Raw genomic sequence first — 11,434 nt, 5'->3', positions numbered from 1 at the left:
GTGGGGACCCCTTGGGAGCACCGCCATGCGTGGACCAAGTCCATTGGGAGACACGGCCCCTCTCCACCCACGGGGCAGCTCCCATCCACCAGCACTTGTCCCCAGACCTCCCTGCCACCTGGCACCTTCGCCCCCACAGGCCCTCCCCGAGTGCCTGGCTCTGTCCTGGCTCCCTGGAGATGCGGACAAGTTCTCCGCCCAAGTGTCGTCATAGAGTTAGAAGGCCGACATACCAGCTGCCCAAGACCTAGAGGGATTATCAGGACTAACGGGGTAGCTTTGGCTTAAATGAATAGAAGCCACCTCTCGCTCACCAGCTGGAACACACACCACGATGTGCTGACACCCCCGTGTTGCCCGTGGATGGTGGGTTTTGTAACGTTTTCAGGTCTCTGGAGAAAGTTGAGAGCGGTTGGGGCGGGGGAGGGGAACCTTACCCTTCAACCCCATGAGCGCGCAAAGGAAAACAAATGTCTTCCGAAATGCGTTTCTAAGGCCATAGAGCAGAGCCCTGCCGCCCAGAACCGTCCCACGAGACGTGCAGAGCATGAGAAAGCCTCGGGGGGCCTGTCCACTCAGAACCCCTCAGGCGTCCCTGGGCCTGAGAACATGTGGGCAGACACAGAAACGGCATTCCTTGACCGTCCCTCAGGCCCAGTGTGCCCAGATGACAAATCCCTTCCCTGACGGCTCCCACGAGGCTTCTCCCGTTACAGTCGTTCTCCTGAGCACTGGCATCTACACCGCTCATCTGCTGTCACCGCACAAACAGGGTCAGAGCGGCACGGTCTCACGACCTTGGATGGGCTTCCTCTCTGGAAACGCGGTCGCACAAACCACGTGGGGTGCTGTGAGCATCCAGTGCCGGCCTCCGCGCAGACAGCCCCCAGATTCGGGACACCCGAGCACCCCCACGCCCCTCTGCCCCTCACACTGTCCCAGCTATTCCGCCTCTGGCCGCGGGAACACTCAGGCAGGAACAAGGCGACGGTGAGGGCGCTGGTGTGGTGACGCTCAAAGCTCTCCGGACAGAGGGTCTGGTGGGCCAGCCAGGCCCGCTGAGGGAGCTGACCCAGCCCACCGGTGGTTCTAGAATGTCAGCAAATCAAGGAAAACAAACCTGTGGCAGACAAGGGGAGGGTTCCTCAGGCCCAAGAGACACTAAGACCGACATTCACGCCCTCCGGGGCTGTTCAGCAAAGCCACCGGGAGGCCCTATTGGTTTTAATGGTGGCCTGGAGCACTGCTTGACCCCAGAGGGTGATTCTCAGGCTCTCAGACCCCTCGTGAATCTCCAGAACCACAGGGCCCCAAGGAGGCTGCATTTCAGAGGCTCCAGGACCTACTGACTCACGGCTCCCTGCAGGGGCCGCTGGGCTCTGGGTCCTCCCCTGCAGACGTGGAGACACAAGGCGAGTCCTCGCCCAGGGGCCTGCCCTCTGCCAGCAGGCTGGGCCTTCTGGGGAAGCTTTCTTCAGCTCTGGCCTATTTCCTCTCAGCTGAGGGCAGTGGGGGGTCCTTGAGCTGCACACGCAGAGTCTGGCATGTGACGTGCTCCTCAGGAGGCACGAAGCGATGGCATGATTACCACTCCCATTACCGCTTGGAGGGACCAACAGAAACCCAACAAGGTGAGGCCACTCGCTGGTGGCCCTTACGGCAGGACCCTGGCACAGAAGGAAGTGGGTAGGAAGTGAACCAGCAGGGGCCCCAAGAGCCCTCCCCTGGGTGTCTTTTCCCACAGGGACGTCTCCAGCCCCGCATGGTCCCAGCCGGGGCCTGCTGCAGAGACGTGTCCTGCCCCTAGGCCCTCCTTAGAGCTGACTGCCTCCGTGTCACCTGAGATATGGGTCAGAGTAATATTCCCAAGGGTGGAAGGTAGTCTCCAGAGCCCACAAGTCCCACCAGGCCTGTACTTTCTTCTCTGAAGCAGAGGATACAACAGGAGGCTATTTGTCTTTTAATTTCAGGGGGATATCCCAGCATGCCCTTGACCACCAGACCCCTAAAGCCTTCCCTGAAGGGCAGACCTCTGGATGTTCACAGGAGCTCATCTCCCACCCTCTGGGGCACATGTGTCCGAAGGCCTCCGGCACACGAGCCTCCTCTCCCTTGACCTGCCCGGTCAGCACGGTGTCCTGCCCCCGGGGGATGTCCGGGGCACCCAGCTTCCCAGACCACGTTAGGACAGGGGGGAGGATTAATGTGACCCTGAGGCCAAACCACAAATGCATAGTATCTATCATCCCTCCCATGCGAATGCAAACTGTTCTTGTCTTTCCTCATTAGGATGGAAAATAATGCAATTGTAAATCCACAGCCCCATTAATCTGCTATCGCCAGAATTCCACCGGAATTCCAAGGCCCACACAGCAGAGGAGGTTGGGCGGCCCCGTGGTTAAGCCTCAATGGCCTGCAGCCTCTCTCGTCGGTCTCCAGGCTCTGCGGGGCCCACCATCCCTGCTTCTTCCAGGTCTCAACCTCCAGGGACACGATATTGTTTGCGGTTTGCTCTCTGGGTCGTGGGGGGTGGGGGGTGGGGTGGGGTGGGCAGTGTCTGAGTTTCCCCTGGGCTTCCCCCTGCCGTGTCCACAACCACACCGGCCAGAACCCAGTTATTCCAATGGCCAAGTATGGGAGTGACAATGACACCCTTGGGAACCAGGGAAACGACCCCTGGGTGGTCTGTTGACTAGGGGACCCGCTGTGACCAACACTTTAGCCAAGATTCCTTTTATTACCTGGCCCGATAAACCTCCCTCCAACAGGGAGGCCACGACGACGCTCTGGGTGTGAATCCAGTCACCCAAATGAATGCTGTAGGGCTCTTTAGGGGAAGACAGGCACAGACACACTCTCACACACCTGCCTCCCTCGGTGCCCCTCACTCAGGGCACCTGAGGCACACAGAGGAACACCGTGCCGGACCAGAGAAGTGACTGGTGTCTCCCGGGGATGGTGGGCAGAGAGTGGGAACTGAGAGTGGCCCAGGCAGAGGGGTGATCTGGGAGCCAGGAGCAGATGGGAGGCCACATGCTGGGGCCAGGGCACATCTCAAAGGCCCTTTGGACATCAAAGTAGGGGCGTCCTATGGCGCAGCTGCAGGGGTGGCCTGTCCCTCCTCACGGGAGACATTACTCCCCTCTGCCTGAACAATCTGGGTCTGCACGGGGCTCCCTGAAAACACAAAGATGCCTCCTTAGAACCCTGCCCTCATCTGGCCAGTCGGTGGGACCCCGGTGCACCAGAATCAGGCTGCAGATGGAAAGAAGTGGTTAGGAAGACCAGAGGGCATGCCCCCGGGGCACATATAGGTGACCGAGAAGCAGCGCACGTCTCTTCTCTTGAGGGGAGGGTGCTAGATTTAGCACCAACGGAAGATTTGCCCAACGGAAGCTGGAGCCGCAGCCCCCTCCCTGCAAGGCAGTGATCCAGCCCGGCCCCAGACCCCCAGGACCTCTGCCCAGCCCTGCCTGCACCCCAGTGGGGGTCTGCCACTCCAGAGTGGGGAGCAGGGACTCCCACCACAGCTCTGCCAGGGACCCCCAGACTCTGCTCACGGGTGGACTTCGGACATCACGGCGGCCTCTGGGCCCAGCACCAAGCCCACCTGTGGAGTTCTCCAGGGAAAGTGCACCTGCAGGCTCCACCCGCCCCGCCCCTGCAGCTCCTGAGGCTCCCCCTGTCCTGGAACCCCTGCCCTTTCCCAGCCAGTCCCCTCCCATCTGACCGGGAGGCTCTCGGGGGGCCTGGGGAGGCGGGAGCCCACGGCGCAGAAACACATTCTGACTCGCAGGGTCGCAGGGGCTGCGTGTTCCCAGACCAGGCTAGGTCAGGCTAAGCCTGAGCAAGGGGGACACGGAGAATGGGGACCCCTTGGCGCTGTCCAGGAGCGAGTCCCCGGTGCCTCCCACCACTCCAGGTGCAGGGCACGGCTCCCCATCTCCCAGGTCAGCTCGGCCTGGAAATCCGGCAGCGGCGGCAGGCAGCCAGGCCGGGCGTGAAGTCCAAGCAGCTGCCTCAGTGCGGTCCAGGTGTGGACGGGTGTGGACTGGGCGGCGCGGAGGGCTGTGAGGACCGCTGGGGCGGGGGCTTCGGACCAGCTCAAGGAGAGGTGGCAGCGCCCGCGCCCCGGCCACGCCCTGTTTCCAGCAGTGCCCCCCCCCCCCCCGTGTCCCCCTCCAACCCTCCGTCCTCCCGGCCCCCCTCGGTCCCCCCGCCACACTGCACCCCTGTCCCTTCCTCCCCACCGCGCCCTCTTCACTTCCCGCCCCCCAGTCCACCCCTCCGACCCTACATGCCCCCGCCCCACGGCCCTCACTTCCCACCCCTGGTCCCCCGCCATCCGCGGGGCCGCAGCGCCTCCCGCTGTCCGCGCTGTCGGGGCGTCGGGGCGCGGCCCTGGCGGGCGGCGGGAGGCGTATAAAGTGGGCGGCCCCCGCCGCGGACCCCTCCCTCTTGCCCGCTCGGAGCCCGCGTCGCGGCCGCCAGCACCCGGAGCTCCGCGAGACGTGTCCGGCGAGGGCGCCCCGCGCGCTCCGGGGTCAGGTAAGCGCCGCTCGGCCGGCCCGGCACCCGCCCGGGGCCGCGGCCGCGCGCGGGCGCCTTGGGCCCCGCCGGCCGGCTGGCCTCCCCGGTGGCGAGCGAGCTCCTCGCGGGGGGCCGGGGGGGGGGGCCGGGGGCGCGCAGGCCTGGCGACCCCCGTTCCAGCTGCTTGCCCTCCCTCCGAGCTCCCCACCCCCGCAGCTTAGGACGCGGTGGGGACCGGGGGAGGGACTCGTCTGGCCGCCCCCTCTTCGGCACCTTCTGGGGCAGAGCTGAGGGGTTTGGGAGGGATTCCTCCATTTCCCGGCTCGGTGCTAAAACTCTGCGGCTTCCGGGCTTGGCTGCTGGGACAGCGGGGGAGACCTCGCGGTCACCTCCTCACCAAATAGCCCCCAGGGGCTCAGCGTGTGCAGGCGGACCCCTGGCTGCTTCCTGGGAGTTTGGTTTTATCTCTGGCCTAGAGATCACATTCAGAGGGCTGAGGAGCCCAAGTCACCCCCACGGGAAGACCAGCCCCTCTGACTTGGAACCCGCACCGGGTCTCAGGCGGGGCTGGTCCCTCTCCTCTGGGCTCAAGAGGGAGAGCCTGTTCCTCCTCCTTCTGGAAGGAGCTGCCATGCCAGGTCCAGAATGAGCTCTCCAGGGCCCCCCAGGCACTCTTCAGGTGACAAAGGGCCCCTGATACTCTAGTGGAGAGGACAGGTCACCCCCCCACCCTCACTCTAGAATCAACAAGAGCCTAGCCTGCCCCCCATTCCTCTGAGGCTGGAGGTGGCCCACCCGCATTCTCCAGCCCCGCTGCCCACCAAAGTCTGCCGAGTGAGACTAAGCAGGGGGTGCAGAAGTAGGAGTCCTGGCTGATGGCGCCTGTGACGGCCCCCTTGCTGGGCCAGACCCCACACCCTCCCAGGACTCCTCATCCAGTTTAATAGGGCCCTGGGGTCCCAGCACCCTTAGAGCGAGGCTTTAGGGTAGGGGTGGGGGGTCAACTGAGAGGTCTCTGATACTAACAACACAAAAACCAGCAGGGCGTGGTGCCTCAGGTGTGCCCACAGGGCATATCACCACCACCACCACCCCCGCCCCCACCCCCCGTACCCAGGGAGAAAATCACCAGCTCCAGCACCCATACCGTCTGTCTACCCAGCTGTCCCCAAGCAAAGGAACCTCATTTTTAGATTAATGCCCAAGAAGAAGGAAGCTGGAGACCCACAGATTCGCGGGGTTTTTTCTTGCAATAAAGGAGTTCTGGCCCGGGGATAATCTTACATTTGTTTAACAACAACAAGAAAGCCTTTTGGGGTTTATTCCCAGCCTCATCTCACCAGGCCAGGAGGCAGGACAGGCCTTTGGGGCTCTGAGGAGGGACGCTGTCTGCCTTCCTGACGTCATTCAGAGGCAGGAGAGTGGGGCGGGGGGAGCGGAGGCAGGAGCCCCGGGCATATGTGACCTGGAGTCTCCCAGGCCAGGCTGGAGGAGGTGGGCACAAGAGTCCCAGGTGTGGCCCATTGGCAGACTCAGGAATCGATGCGCCGCTGGGCCCTGCTGGCCACCGTGACGCTGCCACCATGTGCTAATGAAAGAAACCCGGGAGGCTGACAAAGTCCGCAGCAGGGCGGGGGCCGTCGTTGGGCACAGCGGTTAGGGAAGGCACCGTGCAGGGACAGAGTAGGTAGGGCTCCTGCCGCTGGGCCACCAGGTTGGGCGCCGCCCGGGCCCCGGCCCCGGCCAGTGCATATGGCACGCAGGGACTCGGCGTCACTGGCCAGAAGGGTGGCTCTGTGTTTCTGCGAGCTGTGGGCAGCAGGGGGGCCTTCAGATGAGCACCCTGGGATGGGCCAGGTCGGAGGAGGGACGGCCAGTGCCGAGGAGAAGGAGCTGGGGCCTCGGCAGCGGCTGTGGGCCGGCCCACCCTCCTCCCCAGCCAGCATCTTCTCATCTGTAGGACCAGGCTGGGCTTAATAGTACCTGCCCTCTTCACTGCCAGGGCTGCCAAGGGTCTCCGGGTGCAGAGTGTGGGAAGACCACGTTTGCACCTACAGAATGCTTTGTGATGCTGGAAGAACTTAGTTCTTATGATTAAGAAAACCACAAACAGTTTGATTCTTTCCACATTTCAGTGGATCAGTCTCTTCTCTGGCTTCTTTCACACATTTGTGCAAAGTGAAGGAGGGACCCTGGTGTGGGGTGCACCTGCAAAGCAAGGATCATGGGATGCTGCTCATTGAGCAGCACCTGGGGGAGCCCAACCCCCACCCGAGGGGTGAGGGCTGGCATTGGGCCATGTCGTAAAGCGACATTCTCCACAGACGGTACACACACCCTCCCGGGTGACCTAAAACATGTCAACGCTCCACGCCACACAGTGTGTGAGCCTCGTGGTGGCCCATTGCAGCCGCCGTAATAAGCAGGTGGAGGTGGGGATCCAGTGGCGAGGGGCCCCTGCTGCTGGGAGAGTGGCTCGGGGTCAAAAGCTCTGACGAGTGTCAAGGCTTTCAGGCTTCCCGTCAGATACGCACCAGAAAAGTGGGGAAGGACGCTGGCATTCTCCACAACGGGCAGGATTGCTGTTTGGTTTGTTTTGGCTTTCTCACATGCCGGTTTCATGGGTGAGGAGCGGCGCACTGTTGGTCTGTCTGTAGGGCCTCGATTTCTGTGCCTTCGACAGCTTTTGATTACTGACCATTTGCCTGGTTGTGGTTTCCCCGTGTTCCTAATGGGTGCTCAGTTTTACTAATTTGTAAGAACTTTTCCCCCCAGTTTTTAAAAACTATGGTAAAATACACATAACATAAAGCTTATTGCCGTAACCATTTTTAAGTGTCGAGCTCAGCGGTATTGGGTACATGATCACCTCCATCCGTCTCTGAAATTCCTTTCCTCTCGAAAAACTGAAACCCTGTACCCATTAAACACTAACTCCCCTTTCCCGTCCCCAGTCCCTGGCAGCCACCATTCCACTTTCTGTCTGTGATTTTTTCAATATTCTAAGTCCCTCGTATAATTGAAATCTTACAGTATTTGTTTTTTTGTCACTGGCGTATTTCACTGAACATACTGTATCCTCAAGGTTCACCCATGTTGTGGCAGGTGACGGAATTTCCTTTCTCTTTAAGGCTGAATACTGCTGCACTGTGTGAATATACTGCAGTGTGTTCTGTGCTTGCACTGTGGTTATCCATTCAAGTGATGCAAGTGGACACTTGGGTTGTTTTCATGTTTGGGCTATTGGGAGTAATCACTAACGTGAACAATGAAGATGGGTGTACAGATATCTCTTTGAGACCCGGCTTTTGATTTGGGGGGTGGTATATAGCCAGAAATGGAATTGCGGGATCATATTGTAATTTTATCTTTTTTTTTTTTTTTTTTTGAGGAACCACCGTACCGTTGTCCACAGAGGCTCTACTGTTTTACATTCCAGCCAATAATTCCAATTTCTCCACACCCTCCAACACGTGTTATTTCCTGGGGTTTTTTAAATCTTAGCCATCCTAATGAGTATGAGGTGATATCCTTAGAATTTTGGTACGTGCTTCTCTAGTAATTCATGACGTTGAGCATCTTTGCATGTGCCCATTGGCCATTTGTATATCTTCTTTGGAGAAATTTCTATTCAAGTCCTTCATCCATTTTTGAGTCAAGTTGTTTGGTTTTTTGTTGTTGAGTTTTAGAAGTTCTCTATCTATTCGGGACTTTAATCCCTTACCACATGTACAATTTGCAAAGACTTTTTCCCATTCTGTAGGGTTGCCTTTTGACTCTGTGGATAGTATCTTTTCATACACAAAATGTTTTATTTTTCAGAAAATTCAGCTTGTCTATTTTTTCTTAAGTGGCTTATGCTTTTGGTGTCACAGCCAAGAAATCATTGCCAACTGCAATGTTGTGAGGTTTTGCCCCACGTTTCTTCTACGTTTTATAGATTTAGGTCTTATATCTAGATCATGGATCCACTTTGAGTTAATTTTTGTGTCTGGTGTTAGGTAAGGGCCCAACTTCATTCTTTTCCTTGTGGATACTCATTTTCCACTGCACCAGCACCATTTGTTGAAAAGAACTCTCTTTAACCCCACTGAATGGTCATGACATCGTTGTTGAAAAGTACTTGAATATATATGCAAGGATTATTCCTGGACTCTATTCCACAGGTCTATATGTCTGTCTTTGTGCCAGTTCCACACTGTTTTCATTACTATAGCTTTGTAGTAAGTTTTGAAATGAGGAAGTGTGAGTCCTCCAGCTTTGGTCTTCTCTTTTAAGATTGTTTATGTTATTCAGGGTCCCTTGAGATTTCTTATGGATTTAGAATGTTTTTTTTTTTCTATTTCTGCAAAAATCATCATTTGGATTTTGATAGAGATTGAATTAAATTTATAAATCACTTTGAGTGGTATTGACATCAATACCACTCAACTTAATATTGTCTTCCAATCCATGAACATGTATATCCAAGTCAATTTTCATATATGGCTTTTGTTATATTGAGATGGGTTCTTTCTATTCCTAGTTTTGGGGTGTTTCTATCATGAAAGGATATTAAATTTTATCAAAAGATTTTTCTGCATTGAGATATCATGTGGGTTATATTACACTGGTCAATTTTCAGATGTTGAACTATACTTGCATTGCAGGAATGAATCCCACTTGCTCACGGTATTTGATCCTTTTACTATCCTATTGAATTCTGTTTGGTAATACTTTGTGGAGGATTTTTGTGTCAATGTTCAATAGGATTACTGGTCTGTATTTTCTTTTCGTGTAGTATCTTTGTCTGACTTTGGCATCAGCATAATGCTGATGTCATAGAATGAGTAAGGGAATATTCCCTCCTCTTCAACTTTTTTTGAAAAGTTTAAGAAGTGCTGGTGTTAGTTCTTCTTTAATGTTTGGTAGAATTCACCAGCGAAGAATTCATCAGGTTCAGGGCTTTTCTTTGTCAGGAGATTTTCAGTTCCTTATTCAATGTCGTTACTAGTTATAGATCTGTTCGGAATTTCTGTTTCTTCATGGTTTGTAGGTTTTGTGTTTCTAGGAATTTGTCCATTTCCCCAAGGCTATCCAATTTGTTGGTGTACAGAGAAGCTACTTTCTGTGATATTTTCTTCTTAAACCATTGAGGCTGCCATTGTTGTTCCTTTCCTCCCATCATTGCAAGTCCCCATCCCTTCCTTCTCTGGCTGAATTTACTCACAGGGGATTTAAAGTATTGCCACTTTTTTTTCCCCTATTCACTTTTCTCTTTCTTTTTGGGGGAGCCAGACACTGAAGAGTAGGGCATTAGAATGCAGCTGCATAAAGAGGGGAATTAGGTGGGCAGTGAACATGTTCAGGGAAGGTGTGTGGTCAGGAAACACCTGAGAATACCTCTTACTTACACTTCAGGCTGATCCTTGGCACGGAGACGGCCTATAACAATCAAAACCAAACAAACAGCAAGCCCTGGGGAAGGAGAATCTGATTTCCAGACATATCACATCATTAGATTCAAATGTCCAGTTTTCAATAAAAAAAAAAAATCACAAATCATACAAAGAAACAGGAAAGTATGGCCTGTTCAAAGGGGAAAAAAAAAAAAACATAGGCCAACAGAAACTAACCCTGAAAAAGACCTGATGGTGGATCTACTAGGCAGACCTAAACACAACCATCTTAAAAACGCTCAAAAAAACTGGAGGAAAGCATTGAAGAAATCAAGAAAACAATGTCTGGAAAAAAAAGGAAATACCAATAAAGAGATATCTATATAGAATTCAAAAAGAAATAAAGGAGCTGAAAAGTACAATAACTAAAATGAAAACTTCCCTAGAAGAATTCAAAGGCAGACTTGAGCAGACAGAAGAAAGAGCCAGGGAAGTTGGAGATAGGACAGTGCAAACTATTGAGTCTGAGGAACATAAATAAAAAAGATCAAAGAAAAGTGAACGAGCCTAAAGGACCAGCATGCACAGTGTGGGAGTCCCAGAAGGAGAGGAGAGAGAGAAGCAGGCAGGAAAAGTATTTGAAGAAATAATGGCTCAAAACTTCCAAGTTTGATAAAGACATGAACATAAAATCCAAGAAGCTCTATGAACTCCAGGTAGGATAAATTCAAAGAGACTCACACTGAGACTCATTGTCATCAAACTATCAAAAAACCAAGACAAAGAAATTTTTGAAATAAGCAGGAGACGTGACTCATGATATCCACGTGTCCTCAATAAGATTACCCACAGATTTCTCATCAGAAACTTGGGAGACCAGAGGCAGTGGGCTGATGATATTCAAAACGCTAAAAGAAAAAAAAAAAAACTGTCACCCAAGAATTCTATATCTAGCAAAACTGTCCTCCAAAAGTGAGGGGAAAATTAAAACATTCTCAGATAAACAGAAGCTGAGGGAATTTGTTACTACTAGACCTGACCTTCGAGAAACACCCAAGGGAGTCCTCCAGGGTGAAATGGAAGGACTCTAGACAGTAACTTGAAGCCAGATGGAGAAATAAAGATCTCAGTGAAGATAAACACATGAGCAATTATAAAAGCTAATGTTATAGTAACAACGGTAATTCCACATTTTGCGCTCTACATAAGAAACTAATGCATTAAAAATAATATTTTGTTATGTTTTGAACACACAATGTATAAAAACGTAGTTTTTTGACATCAGTAACTGAAAGCGATAGGGGTAGAGCTTGTAAAGGAGCAGAGGTTTTGTATAATACTGAAGTAAAGCTGATATAAATTCAAATTAGCATGTTGTAACTTTAGGATGTTAAATGTAATCCCCCTGGTAACCATAGATACCTAAAGAATATACACAAAGAGAAATGAGGAAAGAATGTAAATGTTTCACTACAAAAATCAACTAAACACAGAAAAAGTCGTAATGCAGAAAATGAGAAACAAAA

At 53.4% G+C, this 11,434-nt stretch overlaps 1 protein-coding gene across 2 annotated transcripts in view; it reads left to right on the top strand.

Moving 5' to 3' along the window:
* Positions 1-4,315: 4,315 nt before the first annotated feature.
* Positions 4,316-11,434, top strand: part of COL6A2 (collagen type VI alpha 2 chain) — a 32,839-nt gene continuing 25,720 nt past the window's right edge. Inside the window, exon 1 of one of the 2 annotated variants that reach the window (XM_045501086.1) lies at positions 4,316-4,548. The gene's annotated coding sequence lies outside the window, so the exon portion shown is untranslated. The remainder of the gene's footprint in view (positions 4,549-11,434) is intronic. The other variant, XM_045501087.1, reaches the window with a different exon arrangement.

The sequence above is a fragment of the Leopardus geoffroyi genome, chromosome C2 (assembly GCF_018350155.1).
Source record: "Leopardus geoffroyi isolate Oge1 chromosome C2, O.geoffroyi_Oge1_pat1.0, whole genome shotgun sequence".
NCBI lineage: Eukaryota > Metazoa > Chordata > Mammalia > Carnivora > Felidae > Leopardus > Leopardus geoffroyi.
This window is presented reverse-complemented; position numbering and strand designations above follow the sequence as displayed.